Here is a 23,481-nt window from a genome sequence, read left to right on the forward strand (position 1 = left end):
CGAGCGCGCGCGCACACACACACTCACACGCGCACACCCCGAGGCAGCACTATGCTCCGGTACAGCTCGGCAGGCTGCTGTGCATCCTGCAAACGTCCGTAGTCTCCACCCGCTCGACTTTCCCGGGCTTACAAAGAATCTCCTTTCCCCGCGCATCCTGAATCCCGAGTCCTGCTCCGCCACCGTTCTTCGCACCGCACCGGCTGCATTCCCACACCCCCAACCCCGGGGGTACCGCCACTTCTCCGCCGGTCGGCCCAACTAAGTCCCGGCAGAGGCGCGCCTGCCCGTACCTGCAGGCGGGAGGAGTCCACATGCGGCCCGGAGTCTAGCTCGCCCGGCCCGGCGTGCGCAGCGCGTGGGTGGGTGTCGCCTGGGAGCGCCGCGGGGACCCGCGCAGCCAGCGCTCGCCCTGAGCCTCGGTCACGCCGCTCCACCACTCTTGGCCCCCGGACGGCGCAGGGGCGGCCTGCATCCCGGTACTCGCCACCCGCGCCCCCCTCCTCCCCAGATGCTGGGGACGGTCACCAGGGGCCCTGGAGCTGGAAGCTTAAGACCAAGTGGTCTGAGCTCTGAATGAAGCGCAGGGCTGGCCAACCCTGATCTGCAACAGCTAATGTGTTCTAACCAGCTTTACTTTTAAATAAAACATACTTCAATATTACTGCGCTTAAATTTTTATTCCCCAAACTGTCCCTTCCTCTCCTCAGGTTCCACTTTTATCATGTTTTTTTTCAATCCCTCCAGTTCAACATCCTGCCTTTTAATTTCTCTTTCTTCTAGAACATTCTACCTCCCCTTTCAGACACTACCTCCAGGATGCTGAGAATGGCTCTTCAAGGATTTTTAGATTTACCAGCGATTTTTTTTTACAGTTACAAGAGATACATACACACACATATTTTTTCATACATTTTAATCAATATATTGGTACCATTTTTCATTTTCCAAACTCACTTTAGACTCACAGACCCCAAAAGATAATATTGTGGGAAATAAACTATCACTTCATCCCTATATTTTTCAAGAATCCACATACTTCCACTCCCGCTTCTTTTGGGGAAGGATAATCACTTTTCATATTCCCAGGACTCAACGATAATCATGTCTGCCCTTTTTTGGCCTGGGGGAGGAGGACTACATATTGGCTTTACCTCTCTGATTCTCCTTAGATCTAAGGGTCCAAGGCTGGGAATGCATTCCTTTCCCTGTAGTTTTCCCCTTCTCAGTCTCCATTACCTTCTCAGACATCCATCATCATACCTAGAAATGGCAGTTGCTACTCCATATTTAAGCAAATCATCTGCAACTTGCTGTTCTTTTCTTTCATAACGAAGAAGGCCCTTCTAAAAACCCACGATTCACCAAACGCATCTTATTCCAGACTGTGCTGGGAGGGATCGATATGGGACCTTTAATTGGCATTATTAAGATATCATAGAAGTTACTTTAAAATAGCAATTATTTAAAATTTAGACATCCCTTTGACAATCTAAAATTTGAAGTTATTTCAAGGTTTTGAAATTCTCTTTAGTAAAATTGGGTCAAAAAAGAGAACAATAGATATTTTTTAGGGCACCAAAAAAAAAAAAAAAATCCAAGCTCTTAAACAAATACCTCCCTAAATCAACTGTTTTGAAAAGAATCATTTCACAGACTCTTCCATGCTTGACTCTTCTCTGGGTGGACAGCCCCAAGTCATTGCAAGTCCAGACTATATGACCTGAAAACAGAGCATGAAGAAGCTGTTCTTGGAGTCTTAGAGAAATTAAATAGGCAGAACATTGCAGAGTTCAAATTCTCTAAGACCCAAGGGCTTGTCTGTCCTTGGGAAATGTATCTCTTGATTCTGATGACCACAGATTTGCAGATCTGGATCGGAACGGGAGAACACAGGAAGATGGACGGACGCTTTAATGGAAGAATGAATGGTTTGAAGAGCTTAAATAAATCACAGTTTGGGGCAAGATGAATCTTAAGAAGGCCGATATTTGGCACACTCATTTCCCCAGATAAATGCTATGCAAATTGGTCACTGATTGATAGCATTTATTAAAATTCCAATTTAAAATGCTAATTGAGCAATGCCCATTTATAAATATCAGAACCAGGTTAGGCAAATGTTTTTATGTAGCATTATATTGGAAGGATGCTACATATGTATCTAGCTTTTCTGAATACAAAAGTGATTATTCCAAATTAGACAAAGGCAACATCCCTTGAGAATTATCAAGGGTTGACTTTCACAGAGGTTGCGGAGAGGCAGAAGAGACCAAGGAAGAGATGGTTTTGAGCTGTTTCCTTTGTTGAAATATGAAGGATGGGGTCTCCATACATCTTCCAAGAAAAACCATGGGTTTGTGACCACACCCAACCACACAGCCAGTCACTGTCATCTTTTAAATACAAGTCCACCAAAGGGTCCCACAGGGAAATGTGTAGGCATAAGGCATACACTCAGTTCCTGTTTTCTTCCATCATCATTGGTCATATTGATGATGTTAATTAGCATTATGGATACTGCCTTTCACAACTGAAGTAGTTCTTACTGAGGATCTGCAGAATTCCCTACAGTTGCACAAGCAGAAACTATTAAATATGTTGAATTATGTGGCTATTTTATGTTGCGAATAAATAACCACATGGAATCATACTTGCAATATTAAATGAATCTTACTTATAACTGAATTCAGTTCTTTAGACATAAAACCCTAATGACTGCACACCACAAGGAAGATTTTTAAAAATGCATGAACCAAACCAAATCAAAGCAGATTGTATTTTTTTTTTTAAAGAAAGGGCCCATGAATGAGCTGCTACCTCAAACTGGTGCTTACTTTGCTTCATGTTCGCAGGGCTTCTGGCCTCTCTCTACGTAGGCCTACAGCCTTGAAGACTCAGAATGCAATTGAAACTAAGATGTTTACATTCCCTGGTAACTATTAAGCACGGAAACCAGACTGTCAGAGATACTAACACAAAATAAATCTCAAACACAGCAATATTTTTATATATGACCACGGTAAAGCTAACACTAACACAGAACATCTCAGGCCATGACAGCATTAGAGTGAGCATTTGGTGTGTATCTTTTTTTTTTTTTTTCCTGTTTTTGTCCTGGATATCAAACCAAGATCACTGGCATGGTAGGCAAGTGTTATGCCCTAAGCTGACACATACTACTTAAATTCTCTAAGCCCTTTTAAGTAAGCAGCAGTAGTCTTCCATTTTATAGACGAGGATACTGGAAACTAGAAGGACTCTGACTGTACCCACCTATTTACAGGGAATACGGCTTATCCTATATCTCAGTGAGAGGGGTTCCTGAGTGAGACAGTCTTTCACAGACTTGGCTCAATAGTTAAACTGGTTTGAAAGGTGTATTTTACTTTCTAAGCTAAATTTATCAAGGTAAGTTACATCATCTATTTGGGACCATGATGCCCCAATTTACAAAGGATTGTGGGTGAGGGAACAAAAGGCCAACTACTTTAATTTCTCCTATTTTGAAAATACTTCAAGAGGGTAAATAAAAAGGTGTACCAATATTAGTATTGTTTGCAAGCTGGAAATTTTGGAGCAGAATAAAATGATCACAAAACATTCCTAAATACTTGATTTAGGAATTATCACGTGAAGGAAGGTATGTGCCTGTCAATTAGAAGGCCTCTCCTAAGAATTGTAATTTTATTTAAAAACACTATTCCCTTTTTAAAAAAAATAAATGTCAAAGAAACTGTTATGAAGATCCTAGTATACTGACATCCGTTGATACATAGTAATTGTGCTGACATCAATTGGTACCTAATCATTATTCAATTGCTCTGGTCACATACTCTGCATAAAATTTTAGATTTTATTGAAAGTTTTGGCAAGCACTTTTTTTTCTGGTCAGTAGCACACATAATTTTCTAACAACCTGTATTATAAGTTGGTGAAAAAATGTATTTAAAAATCATATTTCTGGTCCTATTTTCTAATCAAGTTCAAGGTTCATATCTACAACAATAGAAATAAATGCTTGAAAACAGGCTTGCAGGAAAGGCCAGTTCATAATTTTTCATGGGTGTCTGCAATGAATCTGAAGAGCTAGTATTAAATCTAGGTGATTCTTTACCCCAAATGTTCATTTTTATTTTAAAATTAAATGAAACAGCCACATCTGAAATGATTCCTAAAATGCAAGTTTCTTTGCTTTAATTTTTTCCATTAATTTTTTTTTCACCAAAAGAAGGAAAAGACAAGTAAAGTACATGATAAAGAACTGAAGCTCTTCACCTTGCTTTGCAATCAAGCCAGTGTATACCAAGAGAACTCATCCTTTTTTCTGCCCTCATTCAGATGACCTTGGGAAGCAGCCTGCTGTGTCCTAACCAGTTTGGACAGACACGGGAAGAGGAGGAAGTAGGGACCAACCAGGTGTATGTGATGAGGTCTGGATTGGACGAAGGGGGCAATCAAACAAGGCGCTGCATTGGAGGCTTGGTTACTGGCAAGCTGCCAAGAAGGGGAGACCAGGGTGAGAAAGGAGATCATTCCAACTTGGTGGGAAGCTAGACAGAGCAGGAGAATGCGGAGCTTCAAAACTTAAGATGACCAGCAAGAGTTTTCAGGGGAAGGGATGCCAGGTACTGAATATATAGCAAGAGGCGAAGGATCAAGCCAAACACTACCCAAAGGCAACATTAGAAGGCAGTCTCCAGTTCCAAGGAACCTCATAACATCTGTGAACTACCAGCCTCCGGAAGTGCAGTGGGGCAGGAGGGGGCCGGAGGGGGCAGGATCGAGGAGGTGGAAGGAACTCTGTTCATACCTAGCACAGGAGTGCAGGCAGGAATACTAATTCCTAGGCCCACCCAGGGATGGCACTGTCTGTCTATCCATGAAGGGGCAGCCTGCTGGGGTTCACCTCATTTCAGGTCTTGCAAATAGGAATACCTCCTGGAGGGGTATTTTGTATGTATTCTCTGACAGTTCATGTTGAATATGTACTGATGTGATAAATAAACTAAGTGAGTGACTCCAGTTAAGCAGCAAAGCCCTCAATCTGAACTGCTTATTCTCAACCACTGCCTTCCCCATGCCACAAAACGCTGGCCCCAGAACCACTGCAGTTCATGTCAAAAAAAACTAGGTGGCATGCCTGTGAATTCACACAAGGCACTGTACGTATTTTTCTTTGTCTCAGAAAACTAAGAGCTACTCATTTGTGAGAAATGGGGATGGAGTGTCGTCAGAGGATTTGTCTGTTCTGGTACCAGACCCAGGTACCAGTTGGTTCCTCCCTCCACGTACTGAACACAACACGGAAGTCATACAAACTTTGGCATTTACCTTTTACATTTTATAATATTAAAAATTTTCCACACCATCAGTAGTATCAATCATTTCTGTATCTACTTTGGAGAACACAGGTAGATAATCAACAATGTGTTTGGTTTGTGGTGTTTTGATGAATCGGATACATAAAATGTGCCTTTAATGAGTTCTTTTGAATTGTGAACATAAAGTATGTATAGATTTCTTTTTATACGTCACTCTCCTATATGCTTGGCATGGCTGACCAATCACAGCTTGGTCATAATGTGACATAAAGGAATTTCTTCCTTTCAGCCTTCCCTGATTGGCCAGGACAAGCTGAAGGGTCTGGCTGGGCACCCCCAGTAAGCTTGGCCAATGTCTTTTTCTATCCATCTTCCCACAATATTCTGCTGCTTGTCTTCTTGCCCTAACTCCTTTTTGACCACAAACACATCACAGAGATAGACAGTGTTGGGTAAGGAAAACGGCAACTGAACGATTCCTCTGCATACTCCATAACAGGTACAAAACTAGGCACTAAGTAGGTATTGCTTTGTGGATGGATGGATCACTAGAACAAATAGTCTAGAGTAGAGAAACAACTTGATAATTAAAGTTGTTCAAATATTTGCATTTATTAGACTATGATGATGTTAATGTATTTATTGGCCTATGATGACATAATTGTATCTCTCCCTCCCCGCCCCTCCCCCCTGCCACTACAACCCCACCCACGTACACCACTGAGGTGTCATACATTTTGACGACAGAAGTTGTGACCTAATGGCACTTACTGCCATTGGTAGTTCAAGTCATTATTATAAACTCCATAATACATATATTTTTGTTATAAAATCACAAGATTACCACACTGGACATAAACATGATACATGACCTAGGCTGATCTGCAGGCCTCTTTCAAATATAGTCCATGCATATTGATACTGTGTCCTGATGAATTTGGGTGTTTCTTTTTTGGTACTTGTACTATGCAATATCTGTCCAAGTAATGTATGACAGTGCTTCTCAGTGTTTTGAGAGTATCTCTCTAAAGTCACCACTTATAGACAATACCTTCACTAGAATCAAGTATCAATGAAGAACAGTTGGCTACCATTTTCTCAATAAGTATATTCCATCTACTTGAAGATGATTATTCTTTAATCTTCCCTTAAAATCCAATGTCATGCTAAACTCGTTATTGTCATTTTACAACATCTTCACACATCACTTTAAAAAAAAAAAAATCTCTCTCATCTTTTTACCAGATCCCTTCTAAACTTCTCTTGATTCTAAAGGGTGGATCTAGCCAAGAACCACAAACTCTCAGACCCTCAACCAGAGATGGAAGCCCGGGGAAAAGAATAAAGTTTGGTGGAAGGACAAAAGGCTAGGTGAGAGAAAATCCAAGGCAAGCATCTTGCTACTGCCTAAGTGCCAGCGAGAAGATGGAAAGGTGATGAAATTCTGCAGCGGAGAGTCCCAGCTCCCTCTGGGTCCTTTATCATCAGACCTGAGATCTAGAGGCAGTGTGTGGGGAAACTGAGGAAGCCAAGCACTCAGTTTGAATCTTGGGGATTCCCGACATAGGAGCAACCTGTAGAAGAGGCCAGTGCTAGGGGGACAGAGGGCAAGCTCTAGGAAACTGGAGAGGATGAGCAGTGTACCATGACAGGCCCAGGAGGACGGCCTTCGTGTCTGGGCCTGGGCACGGGTCGGTGATGCTTAACAAGAATCCACATTGCAGATTAATACTTAGGACGATGGAAGCTCGTCCTATTGGCAGAAAGAAGCAGTTTGTGAGCTAAAGGATAATAATTTCTAGAAAAATAATGGGGTGAGTGTCAGATTTAATAGTTGTTCCAAAGAAAATGGATGTGGAGAAATGAAGAAAGGAGACTAGTGTACAAGCTAGCTCTTTTCCTTCTTCAGAGCGTCTGTGTTTTCATTCCATCCACACTAACTGAATGACTACTATGACTACTATGTGCCCAAAACACCTTAGGTATTTTTAACTGGAAAGACCTCCTGGGTTCCATAAAGAGCCAAGCTAGTTAAAACTTAGAAAAAAACACACTGTGTCTCCATTATTTAAATGTTCTGGGCAGGGGACGGCGGTGGGGACAACTGTGACATTTTTTTTTTTTAAAGACAAATTTCTAAAGAGTGTCTGTACCAATTTGTAAAAAATCAAGTATGTTAAGAGTCTTGCCAGAAACAATGTTAGCAGGAAAAGTCATATAAAATATAGGAGGTTTTTTTTCCTCTTCCTTTTAATACATGGTTGGTAGTGAGACGGTATACTGAAAATTTGTACCAATAACAAGTGGATGTAGAGACTTCTGGGTAAGGGGGGGGTATCAGCTGTTTGTCTCATTATGAGAGCTTTGAGCTTCTGAGTGACTATAGGTTTCTAGTGCCACCTTCCTCTTAGCAGAACTGGAACAGAGGGAACCCCATCTGCCCGAATGATTGGACAGCAAAAATAAGGGCATCTATTGATGCTAAACTAACTGACCACGGCTAGAGGCTTTGACAAACAAGGGATCATGACCACTGATGCACACATCCCCACGGAGACTCTGACACCACCCAATCCAGACACTTTAGAGCCTATCACTCATGGTAATTTGACTTCAAAATGGAAACCACTGTGAAAACCCCCAGAATTATGTTATTTCTGGCCAAGGACCTTTGCAAGATTTTCAACAAAAAGAGTTTGTACAGTGTGATCATTTAAATGAACTTCAAAGATGAAGGTGAAGTAAGCTACAGTATTTTAGAATTAATTTCATAATATTACCCGTTAGGTCAATAGAACCCTATGTCATTTTAACTACAGTAGGACCGGTTTGGTTCAGATGACATAAGCAGACCGGATAAGCAGAAAGGCTCTCAGGGGGCAGGCACAAGTCCACGTTAAATAATCACACCTTCAGGGGGTCTGTATTCCACAGTGGAGGTCGGGTAACTCTGCTTCAAAGACTTTCTGGCAGGGTTTCAGAAGGATGCTTCGAATTAGAAAGTCTCTGAACAGAAAAGTACAGTTGGATTAGGGTGTGATCAATAGTAATTTATGACAGTGAGAGGAGTCCTAAATTAGAGTGGGACATTTATACAATACAAAGCTAATTCTACTGCCGGTGATTGTGATCATCTCTAGCGATTTTAAGAAACCATGAATTTAACATCCACGTTGTGAAAAATCACTGGTCGAAATTCAGATAAACAGGTGTCTTTTTATCCATTGGTATAGAGTACCCAGATAAACATCCATGGCTGACGATATAATGGGCTCACTTCAAAATAAAGGACTGTAAAGCAGGACTGCATCAATAGCTTCTACACTGAAGCCAGGCAGGGTGGCCCACACCTGAACTTCAAACACACGGAGTCCTGATATTTTGAGTTTAAGGACAACCTGGCATGTGTGGTGAGAACTTACCTAAAAAACAAATATGTTTTATAGATAGATAGGGCACCTAACACCTTTGAAATGACTAGATGGTTAGAAGAAATGTCACTAACTCTTCAGAAAAAGGGAAGCCTGAGATCTGGACGCAGAGTCTCTGTCTGGCTCTATGGTGTTGGGATGTCTTTATCTATTCTTTCCCTGTATAAAAGGAGTCTTCCGCAGGGCAGTGGTGGCGCACGCCTTTAATCCCAGTACTTGGGGGGCAGAGGCAGGCGGATTTCTGAGTTCGAGGCCAGCCTGATCTACAGAGTGCCAGGACAGCCAGGGCTACACAGAGAAACCCTGTCTCAAAAAAAACAAAACAACAACAACAACAACAACAAAAAAGTCTTCCTCGACTTCTGCATTCTTTATCTTTAAATGGCCATTCTGTCTCTCTGTCTCACTTCATCTCTGTCTCTGTTTCTGTCTCTCCATCCCGCCCTCTCCCTCTACCCCCTCCTCCCCCCTCTCATTTCCTCTCATATACCCTCTACTGCACTTGCACCAATTGCAGCCAAGGCTGGCCCTGGGTTCTAGATCCTTCAGACGCACCCCCATTTGCTGGTGTTACAAGGCAGGGTTTACCAGCACTCCTGACTCAATTTACTTTGTCCTGTTGATGTTTTGTGGTTGTTGTTGGGTTTCTCTGTGTGGGACCTCACCCACTAGGCAGATGTGCAGCTTCTGAGCCATGTCTTCAGGGCTTTCGGGCTGGTTACGGTATCACTCACTTCTGACTGCTCTTCCTTTCCTACCCCAGTGGTGTCTCAAGCCTGTGACTGATTTATTTGTTTATTTTTATATAGTATAAATTCATTATAAATTTCAGGTTAAGGTTTCATTTGTTTTTAAAGACTGAAATTAAGGGCCCTCGTAGCCATTTCTGAACATAGACTTACCAATGAAGATAGGATATACAAAATGCCTAGTTTTGTCTTAATTCCATTTCTTAGGTTAACATTCTATGGTGGGGAAATAGCAGCCATATTTCAATGCATATGAGAATCAAGATGGCTGGGGTATAAGAACTCAGTGGTATAATTCATTTTTATTTATGATTTTTTTGTGTGTGCATGCGCACACACATTCACACATGCACACACATGTATGTGAACATATTCTCACAAGCATATGGGTGCCTGTGAAGGCCAGAAGAGGATATCAAATCCTTTGTACTTAGAGTTACAGGCAACTGCAAGCCTCTTAAGTGGGCGCTGGGAATCACACTATATAGTCTTTTGCAAGAACAGCAAGTTCTGTTTACCAATGAGCCATTTCTCCAGTCCCTCAGTGGTATAGTTCTTCTCTAGTACACACAAAGACCCAATTTTCATCCAATTCCCAGAACTGAAAAAAAGTGAGAACTGCAGTTTGTTTCTTAAAAGAATGACATTGGTTATTTTTAGAAGCGAAGAGAGGTGACAAGGTATATGTGACCTAGGTTACCATGCACCTATGACATCGTTGGTGGCAAAGACATAGCCACAGCCATACAATATGCATCCATTTCTCTCCTTTTACATCAGTCATTCACCACTTAATGACAGGCACAAGTTTTGAGAATTGAGCCACTGGGCAGTTCTCTCACTATGTGAATTTTCTACAAACTTAGCAAGTATAGGCCAACTGTTTGGCTTCTTGATGCAACTAAGAACTGAAGTTACCAGAAACTGCATGAGGGCATTGCTGAGATATAAAGGCAGATGGTGGTAGATAGAGAGATAGATAGATAGATAGATAGATAGATAGATAGATAGATAGATGGAGATATGTGTGCATATACATATATATGTATTTATGTATGTATATATGCATGTATATATATGTTTACATGTATAAAATTAAATAATTAAATTAATTATTTAATTTAATTAAATATATTTAAATAAACAAAAGTTAGTAGATTTTTTTTTCACTTTTTTTTTTTGAAGCAGGGTTTCTCTGTGTAGCCCTGGCTGTCCAGGAACTCACTCTGTAGACCAGGCTGGCCTCGAACTCAGAAATCCACCTGCCTCTGCCTCCCAAGTGCTGGGATCAAAGGCATGCGCTACCACCGCCCGGCTAAGTTAGTAGATTTTAAATTAGTGCTTAGAGATGAAGTATAATAAATATACCAGTCAGTGGCATCACCTTTATAAGCATTATCCAGTTTCATATTCTTGATGTAATTGCCCTCCCTATACTTTCATACAACGCTGGCACAGAAGGCTTGCTAACACAACCATTGCCACAAGCACGTGAGTAATGGGCTGTGTTCAGCTGTGATGAGGGCTACCGTGTCACGAGTGATGGAAAAATCTCAGCTCCTAACAATCCCACGGGCCCTCTGTCCTCGATGCGGTGTGTTGTTAACTGAACTGTCGTGATGGTACACATGACCCCTGTGCTATAAGACTTCCTTTAATGACTCCACATCCTCTCGGTGGGTTCAAGTAAGGGCTCTACTAATAGGAGTCTCTCCATGACTGAAGGTTGAGTGTATCACCTCTTTCCTGCACAAAGAGATAACACAGGGTCACCCCAAGTCAGACCCTAGTGGAAACTTAGCAGACTTGCTTTAGCATGTTCTTCAAACAGAACAGAGGCCCCGGGGAGACCCTACACACGTGGTAGGGCCTCGTTCATTTTATATTCGTAGGGTTACACACCTGGAAGTGTGCTTCTCTGCAGAAGGCAAACATATCCGTTACTTATTAGTGATTCTAAATATTGTTAACACGGTGCCTCCTTAAGTAAAGAAGCAGAGAGAGGCAGAGACATACGCCCAGAGGCATCTGCAAAGGCAAAAGCTGCTGTCACGAGAAAATCAGAATCCTTTCCACCCCTTCACCATCAAACATGAAGCTGCGCAGCCTCCTTTGATTAATATAAGATTTAAATTAAAATCATTATACCTAGTGGGGGTGGTGGTGTGAAACTTGCTTTTCTCGTTCTAAAATTAGAATGTTTATAATATTCAACTCTTTATTTCAAAAAGGTCAAGATGAATAGTAAAGGGAAGTAGACCACTAATCCATATCAATTTTCTTACAATTCTGAAGAAATCAACCAACTTTAGGCCCTTGGGCTGTGTGAACTAGCTGCAGGTTCGCCACCCCTCTTCCCTCGTGAGGGCAGCATTAAAGATTTCCCTTCCTGTGCAGAGACAGCCACTGCATATGCCTAAAAAGGGAATATTTGAAAAATTCTTACATTCATTCTCGTGTCTCTTTTCCTATCCTATTTCAAGTCAGTTTCCTAGATTCTCACACTCCTTCCCCGCTGGCAGCTGCTCCTCCGGGGCCTTTCTCTGGCCCAAAGAAGGCAGGCAGGGAGGCCCACAGTTGCTTGTTTAGCTGATGCCAACCCTGTTCCGAAGCTGGAGACAGAATGTCTAATCTCCATATTATAAGCAGCTTTCAATTGCCAGGATTTTTTAAAAAAGCATCTTCACACTAGGTCCACAGGCTGGGGACTCCGAGCTCTTTTTTCATTGGGAATTCAAACAGTTTTGGGTTGGGTGGCAGGGGAGATGGATTGAGTCCCTTACAAAAAAAAAAAACAAAAAGAGACAACGCCAACAACCGATTCACTTGCACAGACACTCCACTGCGGAAAGCTTTACCTGGAGTGTAAACTCAGAGATAGAAGCCATGCTATAAAAACACAGTACTTGTAGACTGACTGAAGCAATACGACTGGAGGAGAATAGCTTTCTCTAGCAGTCTGGCAGGGAGTATTGACTCTCTTGAACAAAACCATAACTTCCATAAAAACCACGGGACTGGAGAAGACCACCAGAAAAAAAGACCATGACAATTCTTCCCCTGGTCCCTCAGCACAGACAGCTACTTGAGTGGAAACTGGCACCTAACCCTCTTGATTTGTTTGAATTTGCATCAGACTTTGCTTGGGCTACATCCAGGATTTGTTTTTGCAGACTTCAAAGATACCAGCAAAGAGGCACTTGTGCCTTGGCTATCCCTATGGAAATGTTCCACATCTTTTCTGCATCCAGTGTTCTGCTGATCATTGCAAAAGCCAAGAGCCCAGATCCTGTGTTCATCTAGGATGGCTGCATTGCATTCTTGGACTTCCTTATGGTGGCCCAGCCCTGCAGAGATGACTAAACATCACTTGGCAATGATTCCTGAGGCTTCTCATTCAATTTTTTTTTAGAATGGATTTCTAAGTCTTTTGTGGTTGTTGCTCGTATATTGTACCGCAGAGAAAAATGTCCCCTGGACTAGTTTCTGAGACTAAATTCAAAAAACTCAAAACAAGAAGAATGGGCAGGAGAGATGGCTAAGAGGATAAAGGTGCTTGCAGTGCAAGCTTACAGACCTGAGTTTAGATCCCCCACACCATCTAAAGCCAGTCCTGCCCTAGAGCAGAAGGTGTGGATTAACACTCAAGGTTATTCTCTGATCTTCACAAAAACGCTGTGGCACACATGTTACTTACACGCAAATGAATAGCACATGCTTAACATTGGACACACAAAAAATGGTAATAAAAGCTTTAAAAATAAAATATTCTGATATATCATCTTTCCATTATAATTCTATGAAAATAAACCATAAACATATACATGCAGGGGTGACAAATTTCCCCAAACCAGGGTCTTGAATTTTCCCCCTCTTTTACCCCAAAGTAATCATTATTTTCAACATGTTCTACCCTGTTCTTACCATTTCTACTTGGAACCACACTGGCTCTTCCATTTTCAGAGCTACCCCCCTCACATCTACAATTTTCACATTGAAAACTCCCGAACCTTGAAATCTCATGGCATCTCTCTTTGAAACCCCCTGCGTGGTCTCTGCACCCCCTCCAATCCATACTCTACCTAAATCTTCTTAATGACTTATCTGCAAATGGTCTTCCCAGTGCAAATCATCAAATGGCTACTATTGACTAAAGAGTACAGCCAATTCCTTAGCCTATCATTTAAGGAAACTGCATTGTATCTTACCCTGGGCAATTTGATTTTCCTCAGCTATGGCTCTACTCGTTTCCCAGCACTCTGCGCCACATTACTCCCTCTGCCTAAATGCCCATACTCCCTTCTTTCTCGGTCCCTCCCTGACTTTCTAGGTCATTGCCATCTTCCAACATCTAAATCATAAACTCCGTTATCCAACAGCTTCAAGTGCCAGCGAGGCTCAGAGCCAATTGCTTAGTGTCTTCAACAGGCTCCCCCCTAGAAACTTTAAATACAACATGTTCAGGGTAATAATAAAACATAATAACCTTCTACAAAGCTCTCTATCTTCCTCTGTTCCCTGTATCATAAAAGGAAACTTCCCATCCATTCAAATGTTCAGGACACAGACTTGAGTACCGGCCATTCTTGACCGACTTCTCTTTAATCCTTGATCTCTCCCCCACCTCCCACGACCTATCATCCCACACATTCTGCATCACAGGTTACACTGTAGCCACCCTCTTTGCTAATGAAATCATCGTTTTTTTTCAACCACCTGCAGTATAATGCCCACCTTCATCTTTGTTATCCCTCTACTACAATCTTCCTATGGCATACAGAAAAATCCTTACAAATAAACTTAATGTGAACGTAGCATTGTTTGATTGAAAAACGGTTCAAGTAAGCATCATCACCATTGCTCCTAAGATGGGAAACATGGAAACTCCTGAGCTGATTGATAAGATGTTCTGTGATGCAGAGGGTTAACTTCAAACATATACTGTGGTACCCACAGCTTCTCCCTTCTCTTTTATTCTAACCTCTTTCTCCCTGGGCTAGCTCTCCCTGGACCTTCATGTTTCAGTTAAAATGTCTGGCTCTCTAATCCTGATGTTCCCTGTCTCTTGATAGTTGAATGCCATTTGAGTATTGCAAACATTCACTGGATTAAGGAAATACCTAAGCCATTGGACCCACTACACTGCACATATTATCTTGAAAAATAATTCATTTTACTGCACGTGAGGGCGAGGTATCACTCTAGGGTCAAGTACCTACACAGAATGAACAAGGCCTTGGTCTGCATCAGGATCACAAAAAAAGTAAAAGATAAATGGAGAAAAATAAAACCCACCACCATTACCACCACCAGCACCAAGAAATGAAAGCTGGACCCAAATTTAAAATTAGTCATGATATAAATAATAGCAAATCCATAAAATATTTCTGTACTTATCGTACTCCTCTATATGACACACAGGAGCAATTTCTTTCTTTCTTTCTTTCTTTCTTTCTTTTTTTTTTTTTTTTTTTTTTTTTTTTTTTTTTTTTTGGTTTTGGTTTTTTTTTGTTTGTTTGTTTGTTTTCGAGACAGGGTTTCTCTGTATAGCCCTGGCTGTCCTAGAACTCACTCTGTAGACCAGGCTGGCCTCGAACTCAGAAATCCACCTGCCTCTGCCTCCCAAGTGCTGGGATTAAAGGCGTGAGCCACCACTGCACAGCTGAGCAATTTCTTCTTATTATGTGCATGCATATACATTTCACAGTGAAATGAGGTACAGCTAAGCATTGCTTTGAAAGCCAGACAAGTCTGGTAGACACACATAAAATTCGAAATTAGTCTCGACTACCCAAGAATATGGAAAACTGCTTAGCATCCTCATGATTTCCCAGAACTGGAAGACTTAGAGAAAGAGGTGGTATTATCACTTTTTGCGCAGTTAGTTGTGTGTCACCAGCAGATGATATTTCTTCTTTCTAGTAGGTACAGATTGTTTTCATGTTGGATCTTCAATACCCCAAAAAAACTCAAATAAATTTTACTAGTAAAAACAGTAGTTCTGGATAAATTGCCTCTGGATCTGCAGGACTGGTGGACTAGAGGGAGTCCAGTTTTCTGGTGGGGGAAAACATTTGGCCTTGTTCTCATGTGTCACACACATTTACACACACACACACACATACACACACACACATACACACTCATACAATATCATTGATTCCTGTGCTTATTGGAGCAGAGCAGCACTTATACTAATATGAGTCCATTAGCAAGAATTAGCAAAGATGGGAAATATACCCATATCGCAAATTATTTTACTTTCGATTTTTGTAATTTACTGATGCCTGAAGAAATCACAATACTGTGCTAGGAAAGTGAGCAAAATAAATAGTGAGCAAAATATAATAGTGCACTTTTCAAGTGCACAATATATTTTAAAAATAGGTTTGATTGTTCTAATGCATGCCTTTATGGTAAGACAGAGAGATCACTCCAGCCAAACAAAGCTTTCCCAAGCTCTGCTCCCCTTCTGGATTCTCTGCTTGTCTTTCTGGCACCATCCCAGCTGTTTGATGGAACCAGTGGCTGACCCAAAAAAAGGGAGCTGCTGGCCCAACCAGCAAGCATGTACCCACAAGATGCTCTGCCAACCCCACTGTCCTCCACACAGGCTCTCTAACCAGATGAAGACTGCTTAAGCTGATCACATCTTATATCCTCAGGAAGCTTTTGGTCAGGAGATAAAATGAAGGGACACTAGTTCCAGTAATCAGAGAAGCAGAATTAAAGGACGTGGACCTTAGTCAAAAAGTGCCAACTTCACCCACGGAATATCTTGGTGCTCATCCACTTCCTGAGAGCTGACTGAAGGACTTCTGGTGTTGGAATGATGGGCGTTCATTTCTTTTATGTCTATAGAAATGGATTTCTGGGTTTTCCCTTTCTCAAACAGCTGTGAAATAAATCCTTATCTGCTAGGATAAATTTCCCTCGTGTCCCTAAGTTTCTACTTTCCAAAAGCTGCTCTTTGAATCAAGTTGGTTTTCTTCTTATTTTTTGTTTAATTAATATTTAACAAAGCAAAGCTTATAGGAATGTCTTTTTAGGGGCTAGAGAGATGACTATCTCTCTAAGATAAGAGCACTGGCTATCCTTGCAGAGGACCTGATTTTGGTGGTCACCCTCCACGTCAGGTGGCATACATTCACTTGTAACTCCAGCTATAAGGGATCCAAAATCCTCAGGTCTCCTCAGACACCCACACACTTGTGCCCACATGTACACACATACTGATGCACACACACAGGCACACACACGCACACATGGACACACGCATGTGCATACACATGCACACACACATACACACACAGGCGCACACACATAAGCACACACATGTGCACACACACATGTACATGCATGTGTACACACAAGCATACACATAATAAATAATATAGCAAGTCTTTAAAATGTGTTTAAAAAAGGATTATGTTTACAGAAAACACATTAGCATACACTTTAAAATTGCCCCCAAAATGGTTTGCATAACCATCTGTCAATCATATTTTCCTTTTGTGGGAACAGAAAGGTCAGTAAGTTGGCAAAAAAAAAAAAAAAAAGTGACAGCCCTGGGGAGGGGCTTGTAGGTGGGATGAAAAGTCACTTCTTATGCACACAGCTGCGAATAATGAATGCAACATGTTTGAGGCCTATTCTTGGATCAGTTCCCCAACATTTTCAACTCAACTTTTCTTGGCAAGATTATTTAGGGCCATACTGTGTGTGTGTGTCTGAATTCCTTCAGCCAAAACCTCTTAATATGAAAATTCAGCAGTATCACATTCTGTATAGATGTCACATCTCACAGTCCAGTCTGTTTTATGGGCTGTATGAGTCAAGACTGACCTCTGTACTACTACTGGCTTATTTTTTAGCACAAAGTGATATGTATCTATATCATTTCCTATAGCCATAGATAAAGACAGACACATATATTATCCTGTGTGCTTAGACTTTACAAAGAATATATATTGAAGGAAAGGCATTTTTAAGTGAATTAACAGAAAATATATACAGCCCAAATCACAGTTGATTTTAACCTTAATGAGTAATAATTCTGTTGGAAAAAAACAAGCCAAGAATTTCTATCTTAAGGGAATACAGCTTCCTCTCCCTCCCTAAGGATAAATTCCTCTCAAACTATACTTATCCCCTCTAAGAACAAAGAAAAGCTTCCTTTTGGTTACAAAGCTGCATTTTGTAAAGTAAATTTTTGGAAAGACTACACATGCCACAAATGTGGTTTCAACCTTTAATATCTTTAAAAATCCAAGTGCAAGAAAACAAAAACAGTCGTAACAACGGGGGCTGTGTTGAATGGATATGCAAAGACTGATATATTTCAAGATGATAAGAACCCATCCCACACTAGTATTTTGAGCTAAATGTGTAAATTCAAAAAGCCTTAATAGGTGGATCTCGGGAAGGCCATCCAACACATAAAGAATGTGAGTATCAAACCCAAACACTAACACAAAGAGACTCTGAAAATAAGCTGGAAACTATGAGCAGATGCCTCAGCACGAAAGAAAATTAGAAATATAAATATGTAAAACTGAAAAGCAAATATTTTGGAAACATGTTTGGAAATTCCATATTTTTCAGCAGATAATGAATACGAGGGTATTATTACATTCCCTTTCTGAAAGATTGAGAGCTTTTGCTTATACTCAGTAATTACCTACTTTAAATCATGCTTCTAAAAGTATGAACTCTAGGTTCTAATCTATGCAAATACTAAGAATATTTGTCAGAACAGATAAGGGGACAAAGTTGTTTTCGCACAGTATTAGTTTGCTGAAAACAGTCCAAATCCTAAAGCTAATAGGACACTGAAATATGGGCTATACAATCCAAAATGCTCTAGTTGGGCCACAGCATGTATTCATACAGAAATTAATCTTAATTTGGTTTTTATATTGTTTTGAAAGTACAAAGCTGATGGTCCACAGTTGAGATGTCTGACAATTCATTTGCTCCTTTTTTTTTTTTTAAGATTTATTTATTTATTATATATAAGTACACTGTAGCTGTCTTCAGACACACCAGAAGAGGGTATCAGATCTCATTGTGAGCCACCACATAGTTGCTGGGATTTGAACTTATGACCTCTGGAAGAGCAGTCAGTGCTTTTAACAGTTGAGCCATCTTTCCAGCCCCCTCATTTCTCCTTTTTTAATAATACCCATGCAAAGGGACTGTGTAAGTATGGATAGTGTAGCTAGATAACCCTTAGTCATTATCTTAGAAACTGTCTCACTCATCTTAAAGTTTTTTCCTACAGTTTATAATTTGTGTGTCTGTATGTGTGTGTGCAGATGCACAGCTGCTTATTCATGCATGTGACTGTGACATGCATACCAGGGCACATGTGTGAATGTCAGGTGAGATACTTGGGCGATAGCTCTTGTTTGGGGTGGGGTTACTTGGCTGTTCATGGCTGTGTATGCCATATAGACCATACTAACTGGTCTAGTCTACAAGGAATATCTCATCTCTACCTCCCATCTTATCGCAGAGGGACCTGGGATGCGGGTCTGTGTGGTCCACTCTCTCTGGCTTTACGGAGGTTATGGGTATTGGAATTCAAGTTCTCACACTCACACAGCAAGCTCTATAGCCACGGAGCCATCTCTCCAACCCCATTTCATAATTTTTAAGAAATGGGTAGCATATCTCTTTGTACTTGTCTTCAAAAGTACACAGAACCTTCTCTACCATTGTCCAGTGTGAGCTTGTGGAAGAAGCTAACCACCCAAGTGGAGCCTTTTGTAATCTACATATGAGTTACTGCAGAATACTGGAAAATGTCCATTCCTCCCCAACCCCCACCCAGAACGGAACTGATGGTTCTCATGTAAATATTGGCACAGTTTAAAGTTAAGAGAGACATTTACTCCCAAACTGAATTATGTTTGGAACGTTTTGGAAAGAAACGCATAGTGAACCATCGTGGAAATTCTAATATTTCTATTTCCACGTTGGATGTTTTTAATTCAACTTTATCAGTTACAAATTCAGTTGAGTTCATTCAGCAAAAAAATAAGACGATCTGCTTTGATAGAAAGCCTAGAAGCACAAGGTCTCAGAGATTAGCCAGGATCAGTCTGCTTTGGACTAACCATCCTTGTGGGCACTTGGAAACATCTGTGTTTTATCAGAGACTCCAAAAAATGCAAAGCATACCACAGTGAAAAACTGTCTTCCAGCCCTTCTCCCTTTCTAATGGAATGTTTTACCAAGATTTGTTTTATGTTTGACAGAAAATAAATTACTAAGATATAAGAGATTATCTAAAGATTTGTGATCCTTACAGAGAAGGTTAACATGAGTTGGCCGAGATCGACGTTTGGGATATGTAAGGATACTAAGGCTTTGGTGGTTGTCTAGGGCAACCAAAACAATTTGGATGTTGGATTTTTTTTTTTTTTGAGAAATAAAAATACAAACATATTACTCCAGAGACTAATACTATAATTGAGTCCAGTGCAATCCCTCAAATAACATAAAATGTTCTTTATCTCCTGAAGCAATTATTTAAAGGGCAGAGCCTCAAGAAGAAGGGAAACATAAAGCAAATGTGTCAGGGACTATAAGAAATAGACACGTTGTGCAATTTGAAAATGAGTATTGATGTACAATACTACATTTGAGGGGACATGGTAGGCATCTTTCTGATGGATGCTGGGATATGACACCAAAGAGACTATTCACTGTCTAATCTGTCTATGCTTAGTGGGGGTAAATATAATTTTGGTATAATAACATCAAAAGGATATATCATAAAGCAGCATTTCCTCTCTATATCAATACTGTTTTCACTCTCTAAATCTTTTTAGTATCATTTACTACAGATAAACAAAACGTTTGTGGCCATGGAAAAAAGGCCAGAAGTGCCACAACTCATCCCTAGAAAACATGTCCATTGCGCTCATAGGTTAACTTAGGAAGGGGTCAGTTTGGGGTCAATTTTTTTTTTCTGGCAGATTATATGATTAGTTCATGTTTTGTTTCTCTTAAAAGCAAGGACACGAGGCAGGTTCCTCATCAAAAGTGCAAAGCACATCAAATATGTGATTTAAATATCCATACATTACATTCCCTTGGCTGCATACTTTTTTTTTTTTTAGAAGTGAAGCCCAAATAAGAAAGGACAGAGGTTGAACAAATGACAGAAGAGTTAAATTCACAGAAGTAAAAGTCACAGAAAATCCTTCCTGTAGAATTCACTTCCCATGGGGCAAGTCCTCGGCCTGACTAAAGACATCACACGTGGAAGATAAGAACAGAAATTAGAAGAGAAAGTTAATGAAGGTGTTTTCATACTGCAAATGGATGCAAATATTTCACTTTTAGATACTTTTCAGTATTTCTATCTTCCCAAGAAGAGCTCCCGGTTGAATTATCAATTTTAATGCTTCTTTAAAACTCTTTATATGGTTTAAAATTTTTAATTATATACACTGATCAAATGACAACAGCCATATATATGTACCTACATATGTGTATACAGATACATGTATATTTACACACATGCACATATATAGCATATGTGTATGTGTTTATATGTATATGTGTGTATGTATATATGAGCCTAGCCTATTGACAATGAGCTATTCTTAATTTCTTTACCTACTATGTCTATTCTCACCTGTTTTATTTTAGTCTCATATACTATTTCAAGTGAAAACTGATTTTCCAAAAACATGCTGTATTTGCCCCTTGAGTTGAGAACACAGAAAGATAAAACAACTGCACTGTTAACTTTCTTTTTCTCATTAAGTGTAATATGCTAGAGTAATGGCTAAAGATAAAAAGCCATGAGTTCAATATCACTGAGCTTAACAGAAAGCTAAGAACCATCCCACTATATCTTCCTGAGCCTTAGAAGATGCCTCTTAGAAGACATTAAAATTATTCTAAATCTTAAACTATTATTAGCTGCCAAAAAAAAGATTTCCTCAGAATTAAACATGTTATTGTGATAGTTAACAATAAGCAGGTGTTTCATGTTTTAAAAATAAATTGGCCATTTGGAGTTTGGGGATATTGATATCTGAAGCTTTGTGTATACTTTAGAAAACAAGAGTATTTTATATTGTCATTTTTCCCTTATAACTTCCTGGCTTTTATTTCTACATTGCTGGGTTTCTTGTCAGTGTTTTAAGAGACTGGGAGTAACACGACTTCTCAGGACACTGTATCCATAATACAGGACATTACAGAACAGCCACAAAGAATAAAGTCCTCATATCGTCCACAGCTGTAAAAACTTGAATAATATGGATTTCATATATCCAGGGATATTTGGGATTCAACCTTAACTTATACAAATATAAGGTGATCTGGAAGAAAATGTTTTAAAGATGTGTAAGGGTGACCAATATTTTCTTTTCTCCTTCTAGCCCCATCTCCCTTCTGAAATTCCCAGTGAGGAAATACTCTATGTAACCCAAACAGAACTCTGGAAGTTAAATGAGTTAAAGGATGTTTTTGAAAACACACACATGCACACGCACATATATGTGCACACTCACATGTGCCCACAGAGAATGGGCATCCTTTGTCATGACAACAGTTGAAGTGGGCGGAGGGATGAGGGAGAGAGAGAAAGTGAGAGAGAGGGAGGTGGGGGGAGTGAATGGCTAAGGAGAGTGTAGAAATCAAAGCCCAAGGGTCAGTGGAAGGAGAAACCAAAACACAGCAAGTTCATGCCTGCACCAGGATCTCAGAAAGGCCTGGGAAACCAAGACACCCGGTGCTCCCAGTCTTCTCTAAAGGAAGATGGGTTTTAAAGGGAGTTTCCTGGATGACACTAGGAAAGCCATCTGCCTAGCTACCTTTTTGTTGTTCTGACACTAAAGAGTTCCAATTATCTCAAATAGCTGAGGCAATTATCACTTTGAAGTTGGGGACAGGGTTACCAAGAAAGAATGACTCCACTCCCAGGGCTGTGATCCCCCTACCCCTCACCCCACAACTTCTTAAACTTCCTGGGCATCCCATGCTCCATCCATGTACAGGGAGCTACCCTTTTCTGAACTGCTTTAAGTCTTCAGCTAACAGACATCTGGCCAACGTTAGGCATTATTTTTTAATAAGGCTCTGAGAGTTGTACAATAGGAGTAAAAATTTAAAATAAAAAATAAATTTTAGGTCCACGTATATTTAGCACCTACCCTCCCAGAGGCTGATCCCATTTTACTGTGAAATTGAATGACAAGTCGATTGTAATTTCAGGTTCTTCCTCCCAAGCGGACTATTTCCAGGTCCCCACTAAATCCGGAGAGGATTCTTAAATTGGTTTCCTGGGACCCTTCCTATTCAGCGATGCCCTAATTTACCCTTTATAATTTGCAGCCTGCACGTGAGGCATTCTTGAACAGTCTGAAGTGAAGAGAAATTCTCATCATAATTAATTTTTAAGGCAACAGGGACTTGGATATGAGGTTATGGGGAGCCAACAACAGAAGCAGCCATGTCAGAGTGACAACAGGTCAAAAAAACACAGTCCGCCTTCCAAGTCACCACCGAAATAAAGTTCCTACTTTCAAAGGATGCAAATGTGTATCCTGATGCCACTCTCAAAGGACTTTCTGGAGGATCCTCATCCATTACCTATTCGGCTTTAGTGGCTTCTAACACTACAGTTTATCCTTTTTAAAAGAAAGACTGTTAAAAATGTATAGCATCATTGATAAACAGTACCTCTACTGGGTTACAAAACATTTGCATGGTGTCAGAGAGGCTCTGTGACAAAGGAACACATTTGCATTACAAATAGTTTTTTTACACAGACAGAAAGGAAGACCAAGTTTGGAAAGGAGAGGGATTTTTTCACTAGAAGTGTTTAAATTATGTTAAAAACCTTTTCTAGCCACTGTAGGATTCATTTCCCAGGACAACTGCCTTAGGGAAGAGCAGAGCTGTAAAGCTGGCAATCCTACTTGACCATCAACCAATGATAAGCCAGTGAGA

At 40.5% G+C, this 23,481-nt stretch overlaps 1 protein-coding gene across 17 annotated transcripts in view; it reads right to left on the reverse strand.

The window, feature by feature from the left end:
* Nucleotides 1-23,481, reverse strand: part of Tenm3 (teneurin transmembrane protein 3) — a 1,282,613-nt gene that overhangs the window by 330,681 nt on the left and 928,451 nt on the right. The window contains exon 1 of one of the 17 annotated variants that reach the window (XM_031339797.1): nt 294-418. The exons of the other annotated variants lie outside the window; for them this stretch is intronic. The gene's annotated coding sequence lies outside the window, so the exon portion shown is untranslated. Of the gene's footprint in view, nt 1-293; nt 419-23,481 lie in introns of those variants that run through there. 17 annotated transcript variants of the gene reach the window in all.

Source organism: Mastomys coucha, unplaced genomic scaffold (assembly GCF_008632895.1).
Source record: "Mastomys coucha isolate ucsf_1 unplaced genomic scaffold, UCSF_Mcou_1 pScaffold22, whole genome shotgun sequence".
NCBI classification, from domain to species: domain Eukaryota; kingdom Metazoa; phylum Chordata; class Mammalia; order Rodentia; family Muridae; genus Mastomys; species Mastomys coucha.